General features: G+C 39.6%; 1 long non-coding RNA gene across 1 annotated transcript in view; it reads left to right on the top strand.

Annotated features, from left to right (window-relative positions):
* LOC116754728 overlaps positions 1–21871 on the top strand; it is a 130531-nt gene that overhangs the window by 46382 nt on the left and 62278 nt on the right. Inside the window, exon 2 of the long non-coding RNA XR_004350151.1 lies at positions 7094–7276. This is a non-coding gene — a long non-coding RNA (uncharacterized LOC116754728). The remainder of the gene's footprint in view (positions 1–7093; positions 7277–21871) is intronic.

Below are 21871 nucleotides of genomic sequence, written 5' to 3'. Positions count from 1 at the left end.
TGTAATCCAGATAAGTATCACTTACTGTGTTCTCTATGATTCATCGTAGGAAATCTGGCTGGGCCTCTGAGTAAGACCAGCTGCGCATGACGGCCAGATGCTAGCTCTGGATTGGAGGGAAAAGAGATGGTCCATGTGCTTCTTCTGGCCTCTCAAGTTTGTCCTTATAAATTTCTCTCTGCAGGTCCGGGGCTGTCCTTGTTCTCGGGGGACTCTGATGGTACAATGTGTTTGGTGCAGGTTGACGTAACCCTGTTCATCTGTAGATTTGGCCTCAACTCCAGGGCTCCCAAGTGCCATACCCTCTGTGGGTGGCCTTTTGAGGCCCTCTAGTCGTGGGGCTCTAGTGTACCTGGAGAGAGTCCCGGTGAAGCAGAATGTTTTGACATGGCTCTCTTCAGAGTTGTTCGACATGAAAAGCATTATGCTTGCTTTTACTTTTTTAATTACCAAGTGATGTGTGCTGTGGCACTCCCAATTCCCACCTCTCACCACCCTTGACTGTCACCTCGGTCTTGAGCCTCACTCATCCAGGCTCTGTGATGGAACGAGGTAATCTATTGCCCAAATTATTTTGTCATTTTTTAAGACTAATTTTTTTAATTATGGAAAATATTTGATTTAGAACGGGTGATAATGGTATGTGTGCATCACAGAAAAATGATAGGACTCTAGGCAGCAATTCTATATTTCGTTTTTTTTGGAAAAATAGCTTTATTGACATGTAATTGACATACAATAAACAGCACATAATTGAAGTGTATAACATGATGCTTTTTAAATTCATTCTTTTAAAAATATTTTTGTCGTAGTAAGAACACAACATGAGACCTACCGTCTTAATTTTTAAGTGTACAATATAGTATTTTTGACTATAGGTACCATGTTGTACAGCAGATCTCTAGAACTTATTCACCTTATTGACTGGAACTTTATGCTCGTTGATTATTAACTCTCTATTTCTCCCCATCCTCAGCCCCTGGCAACCACCATTCTACTCTTTGATTCTATGAATTGACTATTTTAGATAATATCTCAGATGAGTGGAATCATGCAGTATTTGTCTTTCTGAGATTGGCTTACTTCGCTTATTACAATGTCCTCAAGATACATCCATGTTGTTACATATTGCACAATTTCCTTCTTCTTTAAGGTTGAATAATATTCTCTCGTATGTATATACCACATTTTCTCTATCTATTCATCTGTCGAAGGATAGATGTGAATAGTGCTGTGATGAACATGGAGTGCTAATATCTCTTTGAGGTCCTGATTTCATTTCTGCACCCCGGGCACAGAATCCTTTCAATTAATTTCTGGATTTCTCATGGAGGGAATTTGTGGATGGGGGCTGAATCAGTGTATTTGTGGAGAAAGGAGGGTCCAGGGCTTCCTACTCTGCCCTCTTGCTGACATCACCTTAAAGACTAAAATTTTAATAGTTTGTTTTATAGGCCATGTTTAAAATGACATTTCATCAGAAGATCATATCAAAATGTGGGTCCAGTTTTAGGTTTCCATGTAGCTCTTGACGGCATTTCTTTATCTTCTTATAAATTTGTCCTGGGCTGGAGGACATTTTTCTTTTACTCCTCATTCAACAGTTCTTTTCTATTTACATAAATAATGTGACACCATTACTGAATAATGGTTCTGTGGCACCATTACTCAACCCTGAACACCGTATTAGCACCCCCTGGTCTTTCTTGGTGTTTGTTCCCATATCCTACATTTATCCCAGCCCATGTCCTCTGATGGGACCCTGCCATGTCTGGGCAGGTTTGCTGGGGCCTCCCTGTAATAAACAGTACTGTACCTGGTTAGATTTTCTGGTGCTGAATCCTGTCTGCTGATTTGAACCTCTCAGTAATGTCCATTGCTTGCTCTCTGCTGGGGTCTTTTCAATCTGCTTGGTTGGAGTTGATCTCTGAGGCCGGGAGAATTCCCTCCGGCCCTGTCTCTTCAGCACGGATTCCTCCTATAGTCCTGATTTCCTCCGAGTTGAGACATTGACTTGGAGGAATCCACATGCCAGTGTCAGGTTAAATATCAAAACTGTGTTGTTTTTGCGGTACGCGGGCCTCTCACTGTTGTGGCTTCTCCCGTTGCGGAGCACAGGCTCCAGACGTGCAGGCTCAGTGGCCATGGCTCACGGGCCTAGCCGCTCTGCGGCATGTGGGATCTTTCCGGACTGGGGCACGAACCCGCGTCCCCTGCATCGGCAGGCGGACTCTCAACCACTGTGCCACCAGGGAAGCCCTGTTGTTGTTTTTTAACATCTTTATGGGAGTATAATTGCTTTACAATGTTGTGTTAGTTTCTCCTGTATAACAAAGTGAATCAGCTATATGTGTACATATATCCCCATATCTCCTCCCTCTTGCGTCTCCCTCCCACCCTCCGTATCCCACCCTTCTAGGTGGTCACAAAGCACCGAGCTTATCTCCCCGTGTGATACAGCTGCTTCCCACTAGCTATCTATTTTACGTTTGGTAGTGTATATATGTCAAGGCTACTCTCTCACTTCATCCCAGCTTACCCTTCCCCCTCCCTGTGTCCTCAGGTCCATTCTCTACATCTGTGTCTTTATCCCTGTCCTGCCCCTAGGTTCATTAGAACCATCTTTTTTTTTTTTTTTTTAGATTCCATATATATATATATATGTGTTAGCATATGGTATTTGTCTTTCTCTTTCTGACTTACTTCACTCTGTATGACAGACTCTAGGTACATCCACCTTACTACAAATAACTCAATTTCATTTCTTTTTATGGCTGAGTAATATTCCATTGTATATATGTGCCATATCTTCTTTATCCATTCATCTGTCGATGGATACTTAGGTTGCTTCCATGACCTGGCTATTGTAAATAGAGCTGCAATAGTGCTGCATTGTGGTACATGACTCTTTTTGAATTATGGTTTGAAGAAAAGGGTTTTAAACAGTGTACCAGGCTATAGCAATAGAAACCAGCTTTAGCTAATTCTAGAGGAAAGAGGAGTTTTTGTTAGGAAATGCAGATGGCCTTACACAAATGAGAAGATGATAAACCTCCCTCATAATAAGATAAATGACATTTAAGACTACATTAAGATATAATTTTTTACCTATCAGAACGGCAAAAGTCCAAAATTGGACAACATACTCTGTTGGCAAGGCTGGTAGGGGTGCAAAATGATAAACCTCTATGGAGGGCAATTTGGCAATATTTATCAAAATCACAAATGCTCTTATACTTCGAGCCAGCAATCCTGTTTCTGGGAATTTCTTCTCAAGGCATATCTACATACATAAGAAATGACATATGCAGTGCTGTTTACAATAGCAAAAAATTGGGAATAAGCCAAATAAACATCAATAGATACTGGTTAAAATAAACTGGGGTACATTCACACAATGGAAGTTTGTGCCACTGTACAGAAGAATGGGAGGACACTGTGTACTCATGTGGATATTTTGGTAAGCAAAAAAAAGGTGCAAAGGAATGCACATAGACGCACATGGTGTGTGGACAGTATTCTACCATTTGTGTAAGAAAAGGAAGTGATAAAAATATTTGTGTTCATTATGTCTGCGAAAAGAAAATCTGGGAGGATACATAAACTTTAAGAGTGGTTACCTAAAGGTTTGAGGGCCAGTGGGGTGCAAAGGGAAAGGGAAACTTCTTTGCATTCCTTGTTGTTTTGCTTTGAATTTAGAACATGCGAATGAATTTGGAACGTTAAATAAAAATATTATTTATAATGCTACACTTTCCCAGCTTCATGAAATAAACCACACACAGTCCATTCTGAGATGGCAGCAGTGGTGGCCACAATGGCATCCAGTTTCCAGAGGCCCGGAGGCTGTGGTTCCAGTGGCAGCCTCCTGGGTCCACTGTTCAGTGTCAGTGTCAGGGATGTAGATAGTACATGCCACGGTCTATGCCACGGTCTATTTCCAGCACTAGTGTCTTCACTGAGCCACACAAATGGATGCCCTGTGCCAAGATATTGCTCCCGTTTAATACTACAGATGATACTGGGATGGAGCCCCCAAGCTGGTTGTCCATAGCAACCCACAGCCTCAACTATTTGTTCTGCTGTGTACTATACATAGTATATTTTTCACTTATGCTTGCTTTTGAAAACATTTGGGAAGCAACTGATTAGAGAAAAAGATTTAGAAGAAAAGACTATCCCCCCACCCCTCAGCTTGCCTCCAGTGAGGATAATAAGTCACAAGGATCAAAGGCACTCAGATTTGTTAAATAAAAGACATTCGTTTGTTCTGTTGTGCTTAGAGTGGATTTGCTGCTGTTGGATGTTCAAGTACTCAATGCTCTGCACGGGCGGCTGGTTTCCAAGGAAGAGAAGCCTTCATTAAAGCTGCTTTCCATCAAAGCATTAGAGTGCTTACTATTAGTGAATTAGAGGATTCACAATTAGTGAAAGTCTCCACCAGATGTACGGGGGAACTTTGGGAAGGGTGATATTTACTTCTATATTCTCCCACTTAAAGGGCATTCAGGAAAAATATGTTTTGAAGCAGGGGAAGGGGGAAAGCCAGGGAGAGGGGTAACGTGCCTCAGAGTGCCCTAGCTCAAGTGTTCTTTAAGTCCCTTGATGTTGTCCATATAGGTCAGCCTCCTGGGGTACCAAGTGGAATAGAGATGGGTATTTGATCTGGAGGGGCAAGTGGAAAATACCCAGTACAACCCCTAAAATTACAGGACAGTGTTAGTCGCACACAGTTGTGTTGGCTTATTGAGTGAGGAATGCTATCATTAACAAAATCTTCATTTGACAATTTTGACTGTTATTCTCTGCTCTCTCACCAGTAGTGTCAAAGGATAGAGAAAGAGCAGGAAGTGGAGTCCTCTGTCCTGACTCCAAGCCCATTTTCATGTTCCTGATAAATCTTTTCTGGATTTCACTCATCTGTCCATCCATCCATCCATCCATCCATCTTTCCAAACATTCATATAACAAGTATATTTTTCAAATTAGTTTGTACTAGGTTCTATGCTAAGAACTGAGAATAAAGAGAGGAATATCATTACTTTCGTGAATCTCACAGTCTTACAGGAAGACAAATATGCAAATAAACTAATACAATGTGATAAGTGTTAATTACAGACGTGTATAAAAATCATGGAGAGAGGGAAGCCTAAGCCTTCATGGTGTAAGTAAGGTAAAGGCGGAATTTAGACTTATACTAGAGTAGAAGTTCCCATATGGTCCCTTTTAATGAAATAGAAAAAGGCACTCTGAGCAGAAAAGTAGACAAAGGTGCCCCGTCCACCTGGATACAGTCTCGAGCTAGACACGTGATTGGTGAGTGGCACTTAGGCCAGATTTCGCCTTGCTGCCTAGGAGCCTTTGTGCATCTCTCAGACTGTCTAGCCTTATGGGGCAGCCCTGTCCCTCAGATGTGATTTTCCATAGGCTACTACATCAGGGTCAGAGCTTCTCTTTCATCGGGACCTACCCAGAGAAGGGAAGGGGTGTCTGGATGGGGGTGATCTAATTGTTATCAGCTCAACTTCCACCCCACCTTGCTTAAGAAGAAAAATTTTAACCAAAACCAGGATTCAAAACATTTTTGGAGCCAGGCAGTACCGATCAGAGCTATATTGTCCTTACTGCTTCGCGGGTGTGCCCACAGACTATAAATAGCTGAACTCACTCTCTTTTCCTTGTCTTCCCACTACTGATAATACAGTAAAGTACATTTGCAAATTTCCTATATAGTAACTATATGAGTGAATTCACATCTCAATATTTCTGGTCTTTCTTCTCATTTGCTCTTCGAAGATTTGGAGTAATAGCTTCTCTAGCATGAAGCAAATTTGTGGTCTTCATTGTCAATAAACCACCAAAAGGATATAGTTTAAGGGAACTTATTGACAGGGCCTTGTTGGAAATTTGTGCTATAGATTTAAAAAGAATCCCAGGGGCTTCCCTGGTGGCGCAGTTGTCAAGAATCTGCCTGCCAATGCAGGGGACACGGGTTCAAGCCCTGGTCCAGGAAGAGCGCACGTGCCACAGAGCAACTAAACCCGTGCACCGCAACTACTGAACCTGCGCTCTAGAGCCCATGAGCCACAACTACTGAGCCCACACACCGCAACTACTGAAGCCCGTGCGCCTAGAGCCCGTGCTCTGCAACAAGAGAAGCCACTGCAATGAGAAGCCCGTGCGCTGCAACGAAGAGTAGCCCCCGCTTGCCACAACTAGAGAAAGCCCACGCAGTAATGAGGACCCAATGAAGCCAAAAATAAATTAATTTAAAAAAAAAAAAGAATCCAAAAACAACCCCTGCAGCTGTTTTTGAGTGACTGCAGTGAGATGCAGTTTTCCATTATTTTATTTTTCAGGACGTTGGTGTTTGAATATTTGAGAAGCGCTCAGCTTACATAAATTAATAGTACCCTTTGTGGTGGACTGGCCAGGGAACCAAAACACCGTTTGGAATTGTCTGAGTCATTCTTACACCTTTCACCCTCCTTGCAGCAGTGAGAAACTGGGATCTATTTTTAAAACTTATTTTTTGGCATTATTAAACACATTTCTGATATGTTTTAATTCAGACACCTGGCTTCTCTCTACACAATGCCAATAATCATTGTTTTAAATGTTTATTTCTATCTCATTTTTCTCCTCAAGAGCTCGAAGGAATCCAATTCAGTTTTCCAGCCTAAAGAATAGGAATGGGCCGGCAAAGTGAGAACTGCAGGAAAGTGGGAGGGGCAGGGAGGCCAAGGGGCCAGAGATGTGAAGATTGTTACTATGGGCTGCAGTGACAACAAACAGCTTCCTCATACGGGCAAGTCACACAGACTCTTGAGACTTAGCTCTCTGTAAAATTTCCCCAATTATGCTAGAATTCATTGCTTTCTCACCATCACTGGCTTGATGCCAGTGTCATGCACCGTAAAGAAATATGTTTGGGGAAAGCAAGACAATAGTCAGCAAACAATCGGATTCAAAGCTGGAACAAGAAGATTCTTATTTTAGAAGGTATAATTTCATACGGCAGCCCTGGTGTGATCGGTGTTCTTTCATAAATTTTGATGATCTATTAAATCAATGCTTCTTGCTTTTTCCTTAGGGAGAAGTTCCCTCCATGCTTTCCAGCTCTCTCCACCTGTACAAGGCACAGCTTGGTCATTTACTGGTCAATTTGCTCATTAATAACAAACACCCCACCTGAGAAGTTCCCATTGACTAAATTAATTGGATAACTGCAAAGGCTCCACTCGTCTTGGGACTGTTAGGAGATGTCTCATTACTGGTGAGTGGTTAGCCGTCTTCAGCACCATGATCTTCATGTTGCCTTCGCTGTCTGCTTTTCAGCTCACCACAGCCTTGCACAGATGCCTGTTAACCTATCATAAATGAACACAATTTGAGATAAGTTAGTTGGAAAAGGAGAGTAAGTTTTTTCTTCCCAAATACGTAATTTCTGATTTGGTTGGCAGTTGGCATGCTTTTTTTTTTTTTTTTTTTTGGCATGCTTTAAAAAAAATTAATTTATCCCACAAATATTTATTGAGCCCTACTATATGCAAGGTACAAGAGGATGCAGCAGTGAAGTCTCAGACAAGCGCTCAGTTCTCATAAATCTCGTAATCTAGAGGAAGGAGACAGACAATAAACAATTATTAAAATAATGCCATTCTAGATAGTGATAAATACCATAAAAAATGAAATAGGGATGTGCTGGTGGTGGGATGCTTCTTTAGGTTGGGTGGTTAGGGAAAGGCTCTTTGAGGAGGTGAATTTTGCTCTCTTAAGCTGTGATTTATTCGATGCTTTCTATGCTAAGCCTGACCTAAGCATTTTATTTATATTAATTCATTCAATCCACACAGTAACCCTATGAAAAAGTACGATTGTCTCCTCTCTACAAACAGGAAACTGAAAGATGGAGCCATTTGGAGACTGGCCCAGGACCACCCAAATGGTAAATAGTAGAGCCAAATTTGAACCCAGAGAGTTTAGCTCCAGAATCTGTCCCTTTAATTACTATAGATGCTGTCTGTCTGCCCTAAGTTGAAACCCCAAGGGCCCAAAGAAGCCAGCCATGTATAAAGTTGGGGGCAGCTGTGCTAGGTAGGCTGAAGGAAGAGCAAGTACAAAGTTCTTGAGCAGAAGGAAGGTTGTGGTCTGAGGCGCAGGCCAGAGACCACTGTAGTTGGAGGAGACTGAACAAGGACGGAAGGGGAGGGTGACGGGCTTAGCAGAAACCAGACCTTATAAGAAGGCTTTATAAGGCCTTGTGGTCCTTGGCAAGGAGTTAGGTTTAATTCTAATTGAAGGATTATAAGAAGGGAAGCAGTTCTGCCTTTAGACCAAATAAGAGGGGTTCCTGTCCTGGACTCCATGCTTTAATGGGCACCACGTATGACACACACACACACACACACACACACACACACACACACACACACACACACAAGAAACAGATTCTTCAAGTTCCGGGTATTGCTTTATGGTGAAAATAGTGATATAAATGGTGACAATTTATACAAAACAATTAAAATGTTTTGTAATCTCTATGCAATAATAATAATTATGATGTGCAACCCCAGTAAGATATTTGGACATGATATGTAAAATTTGAAGTTTATTTTTGATTCTAAATTATGGTTTAAGAATTTTGACAATTCTGGTTGCTTTCTGGGGACAGTTTCTCTGAGTTGAAATTAATTTAAAAAAGCTAAGAACCATGCCATAACTAGAGAAAGGGGATCTAATTTGACATTACTGTCAAGAGAACACAAATTATGTGAGAATCTTGATTGCAATATAATTATTGATTTTACTGGAATGAAGCCAAGAAAAATAAATTTTACTCTGGAAATAGATAATTTGTGAGCTATATACATTTTTACTTTTTACTGATGCAGACGTTGCTGGCGCATCAACAGAGTACTCAGATGTATGTAATAATAATTAAATTCAGATGTTTTAGATATATTGCTAGCTTTTGATCTCATAATAAAGTACACATATCTTTTGATTTTAGGATCTTTTAATGACGTATAGTTGATTTACAATGTTGTGTTAGTTTCAGGTGTACAGCAAAGTGATTCAGTTGTATATATGTATTTTTTCAGATCCTTTTTCATTGTAGGTTATTACAAGATATTGTATACAGTTCCCTGTGCTATAAAGTTAATCCTTATGGTTTACTTATTTTATGTATAGTACTGTGTATCTGTTAAACCCATACTCCTAATTTATCCTCCTGCCTTTCTCCTTGGGTAACCTAAGTTTGTTTTCTATGTCTGTGAGTCTGTTTCTGTTTTTTAAATGAATTCATTTGTATTATTTTTTTAGATTCCACACATAAGTGATATTATACAATATTTGTCTTTCTCTGTCTGACTTACTTCACTTGGTATGATATTCTCTAAGTCTACCCATGTTGCTGCAAATGGCAATACTGTACTCTTTTTCATGGCTGAGTAATATTCTTTATCCATCTTCTTTATCTATTCATCTGTTGATGGACATTTAGGTTGTTTCCATGCCTTGGCTATTGTGAATAGTGCTGCTATGAACATAGGGGTGCATGTATTTTTTTTTAATTTTTAAAATCTTGGGGGGCAGTGGGTGTTCGTTGCTGTGTGCAGGCTTTCTCTTGTTGTGGCGAGTGGGGGCTACTCTTTGTTGCGGTGCGTGGGCTTCTCATTGCGGTGGCTTCTCTTGTTGCGGAGCACAGGCTCTAGGCACGTGGGCTTCAGTAGTTGTGGCTCACGGGCTCTAGAGCACAGGCTCAGTAGTTGTGGTGCACAGGCTTAGTTGCTTCGTGGCATGTGGGATCTTCCTGGACCAGGGCTCAAACCTGTGTCCCCTGCATTGGCAGGCAGATTCTTAACACTGTACCACCAGGGAAGCCCCATATCTTTTTGAATTATAGTTTTGTCTGGATATATGCCTAGGAGTGGGATGGCTGGATCATGTGGTAGTTCTATTTTTAGTTTTTTAAGGAACCTCCATACTCTTCTCCATAGCTGTTGCAACAGTTTACATTCCCACCAACAGTGTAGGTGGGTTCCCTTTTCTCCACACCCTCTCCAGCATTTATTATTTGTAGACTTTTTGATGATAGCCATTCTGACTGGTGTGAGGTACACCTCATTTTAGTTTTAATTGGCATTTCTCTAATTAGCAATGTTGAGCATTTGTGAAAGTAGGAGGATGGAATAAATTTTATTTAACAAGTTAGTAACTTGATCTATCAATTTAAGCATTTAAATAAACAGTATTTGGCTTCCATTTGTCCCTCTGCCCAGGCCTTGCAAATGTAAGGAGTAGTCCTTTAGGGGTGTGACATCATCTGATTCATGTTTTTAAAGGATGAGAAAAAGCAGCAAATCTATACTCATTTCTAAAACTGATTTATGTTTTAAAAAATATTTTAAAAAACCAGTGAAGCTATATTCCTTTCTGAAACACAGAAGTTTTAAAAAAGGATTTTTCATTCATTGATTTTTTTCTTAAATGTTTAGCTTACAGGAAAGTTAGATATTTTAGTATGGGAAAGAAGACACAATTTTCTTGGATTAATCTTTGTCCCACAGCCTGTCAGTTACGGATTCTTGGATGCTGAAAAGTCCATATCAACCCTCTTATGTTTCCTACAGCAGTGGTTCTCTGTGCTGCACATTGGAAATACTGTACTTGTAGAGTTTTTAAAGCATCCATTTGCCTGGGCCCCCATGGTGGAGATATGCATTAATTGGCATGGGTGGGGCTCTTTAGCCTATAAGAGCTCTTGGTGACTCTACTGAGAGGTCAAGGTTGAGAACTGTTGTTTCAGAGGCTCTTTGCTGTCTTCTACTTTATTTAGTAAGTTTAGTGATTTCCCCCACCTTTTCTTTTATAGGCTTTCCTGGTAGGTACCATCTCTTTATTTCCCTGGCAATTTTTCTCCTTTAATTGGTTCCAAAGAAAATTATTATCACTTTATCAGACTGTGATTGCCTGGAAAAATAAAGCCACATGTGGGTTAAAAATATAGTTGACTTAATTGGGAGGCAACCTCAGTGGGATTTGAGCCCGTTAACCTTTTGTACCAGCTTCAGGGAGATGGCATATGATATGACTTAAAACGTTGTTGGACAGTATAAATATAGTGTATATATATAAATCCACAAATCTGATTTATATTACTCATGAGAGGCTGTTCACAGAACAGCCTAAAATGTGGCTATCCATGCCAAGGTTTCTCTGAATATATTTCATGTTGGACTCAGGACCAAGTTCATTCCTGAGCCTTATAGCAGACTGAGTGATGATGCTATAATGAAGGACAGAGCACCTGAGCCCGTAAAGAAGGTGCAACATAATGGATATGGAGCAGGTTGGGAAGGACTTTCATGAGAGAGAATCATAAACCTGCTTGTGAAAGGTCTTTATTAAAAAATATGACTGTTGTTAGCATGGTCGTTGAACAGATTTCAGGCTGAGCAGTGACCTTTATGATCTGAGGCAGTAAATTCACTTTATTAACATAAACAAGTCTGAAAGGACAGAGTCAAGGAAGCTTCAGAATACAAGAGGTCCTCTGGGTGAAGGGTTCTCCCCTGGACCCCAGATCATTATTTCTGGAGTTATGCTGACTTTTTGTTTATAGACCCTTCCTAGCAATTTACATTCTCCTTTTTAATATTTTTTTTCATTTCATTGAACCCTTTCATTGTGTGTTGGCTCTTCACATATGTTAATTTTCTTCTTTCTTTCCATCCCTACCACCACTACTGCAGTCCAAGCTACCAGCCACTCCTGCCTGAATTGCTGTAACAGCCTCCAACTGCTCTCCCTGACTCCTGTCTTTGACCCCATTAGTCCATTCTCTACATTACACCTTCCTGATCCTCCTAAAGTCTAAATCTATTAGGTAACTCCTCTGCTTAAAAGCTCAGTTATTCCTCACTACTCTTAGGATAAAATTTAAACCCCCAAGAGAGCTTACAAACCACTTCATACCCATCTTCATCTGCCTCTGCCACTTCCTCTTCTCTCACCTGATCCCTACCCTCCACCCTCTCCCTACCAGTTAAGAGTGATCCACCAACATCCTGCATCAGAATTAACTTAAGATGCTTGCTAAGAAAACCAAATCTCTGCATTCCAACTAGTACTGATTGGACCAGAACCCCAGGGAGTTCCCAAGGGGAGTCTTCTAAGTGCCATTTGGAGAACCATTTGCTACGTCATTGAAATTGATGAAAGAGATACGATGCAAGGCACCTGGATTGCAGTGGATGAACTTGGCTTCATTACCCAGAGCATCCATCAGAGGATGATTTCAAAGGTCCACGTGGTCTGGCTGGACAGAGATATTGCTGGCTCTCTGTAGTTATTTATCTGATATTACCACAGTTAGAAATCTGAGAATCCTTTGAATACCCTTGAAAGTCTCCTTTTAAAATACAAGCAGTCAGTCCCTGCAGTGAACCACAACTGCCCCCCGCTTCTGCGGGAGACCCTCCAACATAAGCAGGGACTGTGAGAATTCACACAAGAGGAAATACAATGAAAGAGAGCTGAAATGACCAGATGTCTTCATGGATGATTTGGACTAAGTTGTTTTACCGAAAAACACTTAGAAAAGAGCCGTGTGGCTGAAAATGTCTTGGTGCTCCAGGTGGGTGTCAGGCCCGAGCCTCTAAGGTGGGAGAGCTGAGTTCAGGACATTGGACCATCAGAGACATCCCAGCCCCACATAATATCAATCGGCGAGAGCTCTCCGAGAGATCTCCATCTCAACACTAAGACCCAGCTCCACTCAATGACCAGCAAGATACAGTGCTGGGCCTCCATGCCAAACAACTGGCAAGACAGGAACACAACCCCACCCATTAGCAGAGAGGCTGCCTAAAATCATAATAGGTTCACAGACACCCCAAAACACACCATGGGGCATGGTCCTGCCCACCGGAAAGACAAGATCCAGACTCATCCACGAGAACACAGGCACAAGTCCCCTCCACCAGGAAGCCTACACAACTCACTGAACCAACCTTACCCACTGGGGGCAGACACCAAAAACAACAAGAACTATGAACCTGCAGTCTGTGAAAAGGAGACCCCAAACACAGTAAGTTAAACAAAATGAGAAGACAGAGAAACAGGCAGCAGATGAACGAACAAGGTAAAAATCCACCAGACCAAACAAACTAAGAGGAAATAGGCAGTCTACCTGAAAAAGAATTCAGAGTAATGATAGTAAAGATGATCCAAAATGTTGGAAATAGAAAGGAGAAAATACAAGAAATGTTTAACAAGGACCTAGAAGAACTAAAGAGCAAACAAACAATGATGAACAACACAATAAATGAAATTAAAAATTCTCTAGAAGGAATCAATACCAGATAACTGAGGCAGAAGAACGGATAAGTGACCTGGAAGATAAAATAGTGGAAATAACTCCAGAATAAAGAATGAAGAAAATTGAGAACAGTCTCAGAGACCTCTGGGACAACATTAAACACACCAACATTCGAATTATAGGGGTCCCAGAAGAAGAACAGAAAAAGAATGGGACCGGGAAAATATTTGAAGAGATTATAGTTGAAAACTTCCCTAATAAGGGAAAGGAAATAGTCAATCAAGTCCAGGAAGTGCAGAGAGTCCAATACAGGATAAATCCAAGGAGAAACATGCCAAGACACATATTAATCAAACTATCAAAAATTAAATACAAGGAAAAATATTAAAAGCAACAAGGGAAAAGCAACGAATAACATACAAGGGAATACCCATAAGGTTAACAGCTGATCTTTTGGCAGAAACCCTGCAAGCCAGAAGGGAGTGGCAGGATATAGTTAAAGTGATGAAAGGGAAAAACCTACAACCAAGATTACTCTACCCAGCAATGACCTCATTCAGATTAATGGAGAAATTAAACTTTTACAGAGAAGTAAAAGTTAAGAGAATTCAGCACCACCAAACCACTCTACAACAAATGCTAAAGGAACTTCCCTAGGTAGGAAAAACAAGGGAAGGAAAAGTCCTACAATAACAAACCCAAAACAATTAAAAAAATGATAATAGGAACATACATATCGATAATTACCTTAAACATAAATGGATTAAATGCTTCAACCAAAAGACACAGACTGGCTGAATGGATACAAAAACAAGACCCATATATATGCTGTCTACAAGAGACCCACTTAAGACCTAGGGACACATACAGACTGAAAGTGAAGGGATGGAAAAAGATATTCCATGCAAATGGAAATCAGAAGAAAGCTGGAGTTGAAATTCTCATATCAGGTAAATAGACTTTAAAATAAAGACTATTACAAGAGACAAAGAAGGAGACTACATAATAATCAAGGAATCAGCCCAAGAAGAAGATGTAACAATTGTACATATTTATGCACCCAACATAGGAGCACCTCAATACATAAGGCAAATGCTAACAGCCATAAAAGGGGAAATCAACAGTAACACAATCATAGTAGGGGACATTAACACCCCACTTTCACCAATGGACAGATCATCCAAAATGAAAATAAATAAGGAAACACAAGCTTTAAATGATTTAGACAAGATGGACTTAATTGATATTTATAGGACATTCCATTCAAAAACAACAGAATACATTTTCTTCTCAAGTGCACGTGGAACATTCTCCAGGATAGATCACATCTTGAATCACAAATCAAGCCTTGGTAAATTTAAGAAAATTGAAATCATATCAAGTATCTTTTCTGACCACAATTTTATGAGACTAGACAACAATTACAGGAAAAATTGTGCAAAAAATGCAAAGACATGGAGGCTAAACAATATGCTACTAAATAACGAAGTGATCACTGAAGAAATCAAAGAGGAAATCAAAAAATGCCTAGAAACAAATGACAATGAAAACACGACGACCCAAAACCTATGGGATGCAGCAAAGGCAGTTCTAAAAGGAAAATTTATTGCAATACAATCCTACCTCAAGAAACAAGAAACATCTCAAATAAACAACTTAACCTTACACCTAAAGCCACTTGAGAAAGAAGAACAAAGAAAGCCCAAAGTTAGCAGAAGGAGAGAAATCATAAAGGTCAGATCAGAAATAAATGAAAAAGAAATGAAGGAAACGGTAGCAAAGATCAATAAAACTAAACGCTGGTTCTCTGAGAAGATAAACAAAATTGATAAACCATTAGCCAGACTCATCAAGAAAAAGAGGGAGAAGACTCAAATAGAATTAGAAATGAAAAAGAAGTAAAAACTGACACTGCAGAAATACAAAGAATCATGAGAGATTACTACAAACAACTATATGCCAATAAAATGGACAACCTGGAAGAAATGGACAAATTCTTAGAAAAGCACAACCTTCCAAGACTGAACCAGGAAGAAAGAGAAAATATAAACAGACCAATCATAAGCGCTGAAATTGAAACTGTGATTAAAAATCTTCCAACAAACAAAAGCCCAGGACCAGATGGCTTCACAGGTAAATTCTATCAGACATTTAGAGAAGAGCTAACACCTATCCTTCTCAAACTCTTTCAAAGTATTCCACAGGGAGGAACACTCCCACACTCATTCTACAAGGCTGCCATCACCCTGATGGCAAGAGACCTGTATGCAGAAAACTATAAGACATTGATGAAAGAAATTAAAGATGATATAAACAGATGGAGAGGTATACCATGTTCTTGGATTGGAAGAATCAGCATTGTGAAAATGACTATCCTGCCCCAAAAATCTACAGATTCAGTACAATCCCTATCAAACTCCCGATGGCATTTTTCACAGAACTAGAACCAAAAATTTCACAATTTGTATGGAAAACACAAGAGACCCCAAATAGCCAAAGCAATCTTGAGAAAGAAAGACAGAGCTGGAGGAATCAGGCTCCCAGACCTCAGACTGTACTATAAAGCTACAGTAATCAAGACAGTACGGTACTGGCACAAGAACAGAAATATAGATCAATGCAACAGGATAGAACGCCCAGAGATAAACCCATGCACATATGGTCACTTATCTTTGATAAAGGAGGCAAGAATATACAATTGAGAAAAGATAGCCTCTTCAGTAACTGGTGCTGGGAAAACTGAACAGCTACATGTAAAAGAATGAAATTAGAACACTCCCTAACACCATACAAAAAATAAACTCAAAGTGGATTAAAGACCTAAATATAAGGTCAGGTACTATAAAACTCTTAGAGGGAAACATAGGCAGAACACTCTATGCCATAAATCACAGCAAGATCCTTTTTGACCCACCTCCTAGAGAAATGGAAATAAAAACAAAAATTAAAAAATGGGACCTAATGAAACTTAAAAGCTTTTTCACAGCAAAGGAAAACATAAACAAGATGAAAAGGCAACCCTCAGAATGGGAGAAAATATTTGCAAACGAATCAACGGAGAAAGGATTAATCTCCAAAATATATAAGCAGCTCATGCAGCTCAATATCAAGAAAACAAACAACCCAATCCAAAAATGGATGGAATAACCAAATAGACATTTCTCCAAAGAAGATATACAGATTGCCAACAAACAAATGAAAGGATGCTCAGCATCTCTAATCATTAGAGAAATGCAAATCAAAAGTACAATGAGGTTTCACCTCACATCAGTCAGAATGGCCATCATCAAAAAATCTACAACAATAAATGCTGGAGAGGGTGTGGAGAAAAGGGGACCCTCTTGCATCGTTGGTGGGAATGTAAATTGATATAGCCACTATGGTAAACAGTATGGAGGTTCCTTGAAAAACGAAAAATAGAATTACCATATGACCCATCAGTCCCACTATTGGGCATATACCCTGAGAAAATCATAATTCAAAAAGAGTCATGTACCACAATGTTCATTGCAGCTCTATTTACAATAGCCAGGACATGGAAGCAACCTAAGTGTCCATCGACAGATGAATGGATAAAGAAGATGTGGCACATATGTACAATGGAATATTACTCAGCCATAAAAGGAAATGAAACTGAGTTATTTGTAGTGAGGTGGATGGACCTAGATACTGTCACACAGAGTGAAGTAAGTTTGAAAGAGAAAAACAAATACAGTATGCTAACACATATATATGGAATCTAGAAAAGAAAAATGGTTCTGATGAACCTAGTTGCAGGGCAGGAATAAAAGGGTAGACATAGAGACTGGAGTTGAGGACACAGGGAGGGGGAAGTGTAAGCTGGGACAAAGTGAGAGAGTAGCACTGACATATGTATACTACCAAGTGTAAAATAGATAGCTAGTGGGAAGCAGCTGCATAGCACAGGGAGATCAGCTTGGTGCTTTGTGACCACCTAGAGGGGTGGGATGGGGAGGGTGGGAGCGAGATGCAATAGGGAGGGTATATGGGGATATATGTATACATATAGCTGATTCACTTTGTTATACAGCAGAAACTAATACAACATTGTAAAGTAATTATACTCCAATAAACATGGTAAAAAATCAATCAATCAATCAATAAAATAGATAACTAATAAGGACCTATTGTATAGCACAGGGAACTCTACTCAGTACTCTGTAATGGCCTGTATGGGAAAAGAATCTAAAAAATAGTGGATATATGTATATGTATAACTGTTTCACTTTGCTGTACAGGAGAAACTAACACAACATTGTAAATCAACTATACTCCAGTAAAAATTAATTTTAAAAAATGCAAGCTGTCTTAGACACGTAACTTGCAAAAAGATTTTAACTTAGAACTTTTGAGATCTAGTTAGAGTACAATGACAAGAGAATGCAATTTAGAGTCAGATAACCTGAATAAGGCTTGAATCTGTCTTCACTGATATTTCAACCTTGGGCAACCTTGGGCAAATTTAAACTCCTGATTAAATTATAGTTTCTTCATCTGTGAAATGGAACCAATGGTATTGTGAGGTTTAAATGAAGTGAAGAAATGTTTTGTAAACTGTTGATTGTCATCACTCATGTTTGCAGTTATTGTTTCTCTGGCTTTGGTTTAAGAAGGAGGCGAGTAATGGACCCACAAATGGGATACTTAGGATTCAGAAACTATTTTGCAGTGGATTTCAATGACATCATGATATATCAAATTTTGTGGGATACAGCTTAGAGAGAAATTTACAGCACTAAAATTGAAGACATTTGCTCTTCAAAAGGAGACACTTATGAAAATGAAAATGCAGGGCACAGAATGGGAGATAATATCTGTAAAACATATATCTGACAAAGGGCTTGTATCTAGAATACATAAATTACTCCTAAAACTGAATAATAGTATGACAAATGACTTACTAAAAATAGGGAAAAGATTTGAACAAACACTTAACCAAAGAAAATATACGGATGACTAGTAACCACATGAAAAGATGCTCAGCATCATTAGTTATCATGGAGATGCAGACTGAAACCACAAAGTGATACTACTATATACTTAGCCACTAGAATGGCAAAATTAAAGTTTGACCATATCAAGTGTTGGCAAGGATGTGGGGCAACCAGAACTCTTATCCACTGATGGTGGGAATGCAAAATAGTACAACCACTTAGGAAAAGAGCTTGGCAGTATAGGAACACACTTGGAACCCCAGAGTTGGTATATAGATTATTTTAAGCTGAAAATATTTGGGATTCAACAGATGCAGAAAGAAGCCTTCTTGGAGCTTTCTTTATTTAACTAAAAGTGGACCCTTCTGAGAAATGAGGATTGCCATAAATTTCCTCTTCCAGGCAGCTTCTATTCCCAGGAGGGAGACCAAGAATAAACCTGTTATAAATCCCTCGCTGGGGTACAATTATGATAGCAACTGGGAACAAGTAATGATAGCAAAATTTATAATCCACTGAATAAAATAGGAATCCATCAGTCCACACTGGTATAAATAAGTAAATAAATATATATAAATGGAAAGTTTGATTAAAATAGGATAGTTATGTAGTTTCAAAGTAGCTCCCCACAAAATGCTTATTAATTACAGGGAAAAAGGGGATAACCTCAGGGTGGAAAAGCCTGGCACACAATGTGCATCAAATGATCTAAGTGAACATCACCAGCATGAGGACAAAAGTATGGGGCACTTGATAGGACATGATGGAAAGTATTTCTGTGATTTTCCTGCCAAAGGTGAGTAATCTGAATCTAATCATGTGGAAACATCAGACAAAGTATAAAGGGACACTTTTTGAAAAATAAAGCAAAACAAAAACTGGTTTATAATCTTCAAAAGTATCAAGGCCATGAAAATTAAAGAAAGACTGAGGAGTCATGCCTGATTGTTAGAAACTAAAGGGACATGAAAAATAAATGCAACATAAAATGGCAGGCCATGAACAGGTTTGGTAACTTTTAGCTTTGTAACACACCTCTGACTTGGGGAGAACAGCACTTTCATACAGGGACTCTGTGAGGTTTTGATGAAAGGCAATGAGATCATATCTGTGCTTTGCATTTCTTAGAAGTGGTACAGGGTATTCATGCATAAGTACTGCACGGTTTTAGTTTTTTACAAGACTATAATGAAAATGGAATAAAGTGAGGCATGAGTTTCTAAAAAAAAAAATTAAAAATAAATAAATGCAGCACGTAATTCTGGATTGGATCTTTTCCTATAAATGACTTACTGGGAAAAATGGGGAAACTTGAATGGGGTCTTGTAGATTAGGTGGGCAGCAATGTATCAGTGTTAATTTCCTGGTTTTGATAGGTGTGTTTTGATTATGTAGGCTAATTCTCCTGTTTGTAAGAAATTTACATTCAAATATTTAAAGTATACATTAAAGTATTTACATTAAAGTATTTTGTAAGAAATTTACAATAAAGTATTCAGGGGTGATAAGCATCATACTTACTCTAAAATGGTTCAGAAAAGAAAAGTTCTTCGTACTACACTTGCAACTTTTTTTTTTATGAATTTGAGATTGTTCAAAATAAAAATTTGAAAAAATGTATACAAAAGGAATCATCTTGTAGAATGGATTGATGTAGGGCAAGAGAAGTCAGGCCACCAGGCAAGATGCTTTTGCAGTAAACTGTATACAAAAGACAGTTGCTTCCAATAGAATAGTAGTAATAGAAATGGAAAGAAGTAAAGAAATTTGTCATATGTTTAGGAGAAGCAACTGATGGCAAGTGGAGCTTGAGAGAAAGAGATAATTTAAGGATGATGTCTAGGTTTTGGGGACTAGGACACCAAGGTGGTTAGTGAGGCCATTTTCTGAGATGGGGAAGAGTGGTTTGGGAATTAAACTAAGAGCTCTGATCTAGACATGTTAAGTCGGAGACGTCAGTGAGATATCCCAGTGAAGATGCTGAATAAACAGTTGGAAATATGAGTCTGGCACTTAGGGGAGAGGTATCAACTTTGGAGTCACCAACACAGACATGATTTCAGCCATACGACTGAATAAGATCACTGTTTCAAGCAAGGTTCTTGGCTGAAAACATCTGGGATCTCCCCTAGCATAAAGGTCAGATAGAGTAGTGTCAACCCTTCAACTTGTTCTTCTTCGGCATTGTGTTGGCTATGCTGGGTAATTTTTCTTCTTCTTCTCCTTCTCCTTCTTCTTTTTGTCTTTAGAGCAGTAGGTTTTCCCTCAATGAAATCCTTAACCTCAACATTTGGGATTTACTTTTTCAAACAGAAATCTTTGCATTTTGACAGAAGAGAATGGGGGAGGCTGTTTGATCCTTTGATGTTATTATTAAATCCACAGATATGAATTTCCTGTGGCCTGTGATCCTGAGAACTTAGGACACTTGGAAGGTCACCATGAAAAATTCGTTCTGTTGGTGACATTTTCACCCTTCTCTTATTACTTAGAGGCTTCAGTATGAGAAGTATATTTTAGAAATTCATGTGGGAAATAATTTTTTTTTAATTGTGCTATTTTACCTTCAAGTGAAGCTATAGTTCTCCTGGGCTGACATCATAGCCATTTCCTCACCCTTGGTTGTAAAGGCCTCCAGGAGAGAATTATGTGATTGTATGTGTAAATCAGATCGACCCTTTAGATTAAAAATCAATGTTTGCCTGATGGCTGTATCTGCCTGTCCTTCATTCTAAAGGGCTCTTAAGAAAAGTGACTGTTAGATTTTTCCCATGTTGTATTTGCCTTTACTTATGTTACCTGGGTTTGACTTTTTTTTTTTTTTTGCGGTACTCGGGCGTCTCACTGTTGTGGCCTCTCCCGTTGCGCAGCACAGGCTCCGGACGCGCAGGTTCAGCGGCCATGGCCCACAGGCCCAGCCGCTCCGCGGCACGTGGGATCTTCCCGGACCGGGGCATGAACCCGTGTCCCCTGCATCGGCAGGCGGACTCTCAACCACTGCGCCACCAGGGAAGCCCCAAGGGTTTGACTTTTTGAATAAGAACTTCGCCAATCTATCTCTACCTAAAATACTGTCAGTTCACTGTTGCAGTAAGGAAATGGTGAGAAACCCATTCTTACCTCCTTTTTCCAGAAGAATCAAAACGTCAAATTTCAGGTATAAGTGCCAGTTCTGGAGTCAGATTGTTAGGGTTTAAACTGTGTGCAAACCCTGTTAAAAACCCGTGTGATCTTGGTAATTCACCTGATCTACGTCCCAGTTTCCTCATTTGTTAAAAGGGGATATTGTGAGGGTCAAATAAAATAGCTCTTGGAAAGTTCTTAGTATAGAGCTGGCCCAAGGTAGGTACTAAATATGGAAATTTTGTCATTACAGTAAGTCCCCTACATACAAACCTTCAAGTTGCCAACTTTCAAAGATGCAATGTCAGGTGTGAATGAAATCGCAGTTTGCCCTCCATCTCCTATTGCTGGCAATCCTTCATCTCTCCTGTCTCCCACCTCATCTCCCTCCTCCGGTCAGTAACTCTTCTTGCCTGTTCACTCGATGCCAGCTGCTGGATGCCAGCTGTCGTACTGCATTGCTGTA

This window comes from Phocoena sinus, chromosome 5 (genome assembly GCF_008692025.1).
Source record: "Phocoena sinus isolate mPhoSin1 chromosome 5, mPhoSin1.pri, whole genome shotgun sequence".
Taxonomy (NCBI): Eukaryota; Metazoa; Chordata; class Mammalia; order Artiodactyla; family Phocoenidae; genus Phocoena; species Phocoena sinus.
This window is presented reverse-complemented; position numbering and strand designations above follow the sequence as displayed.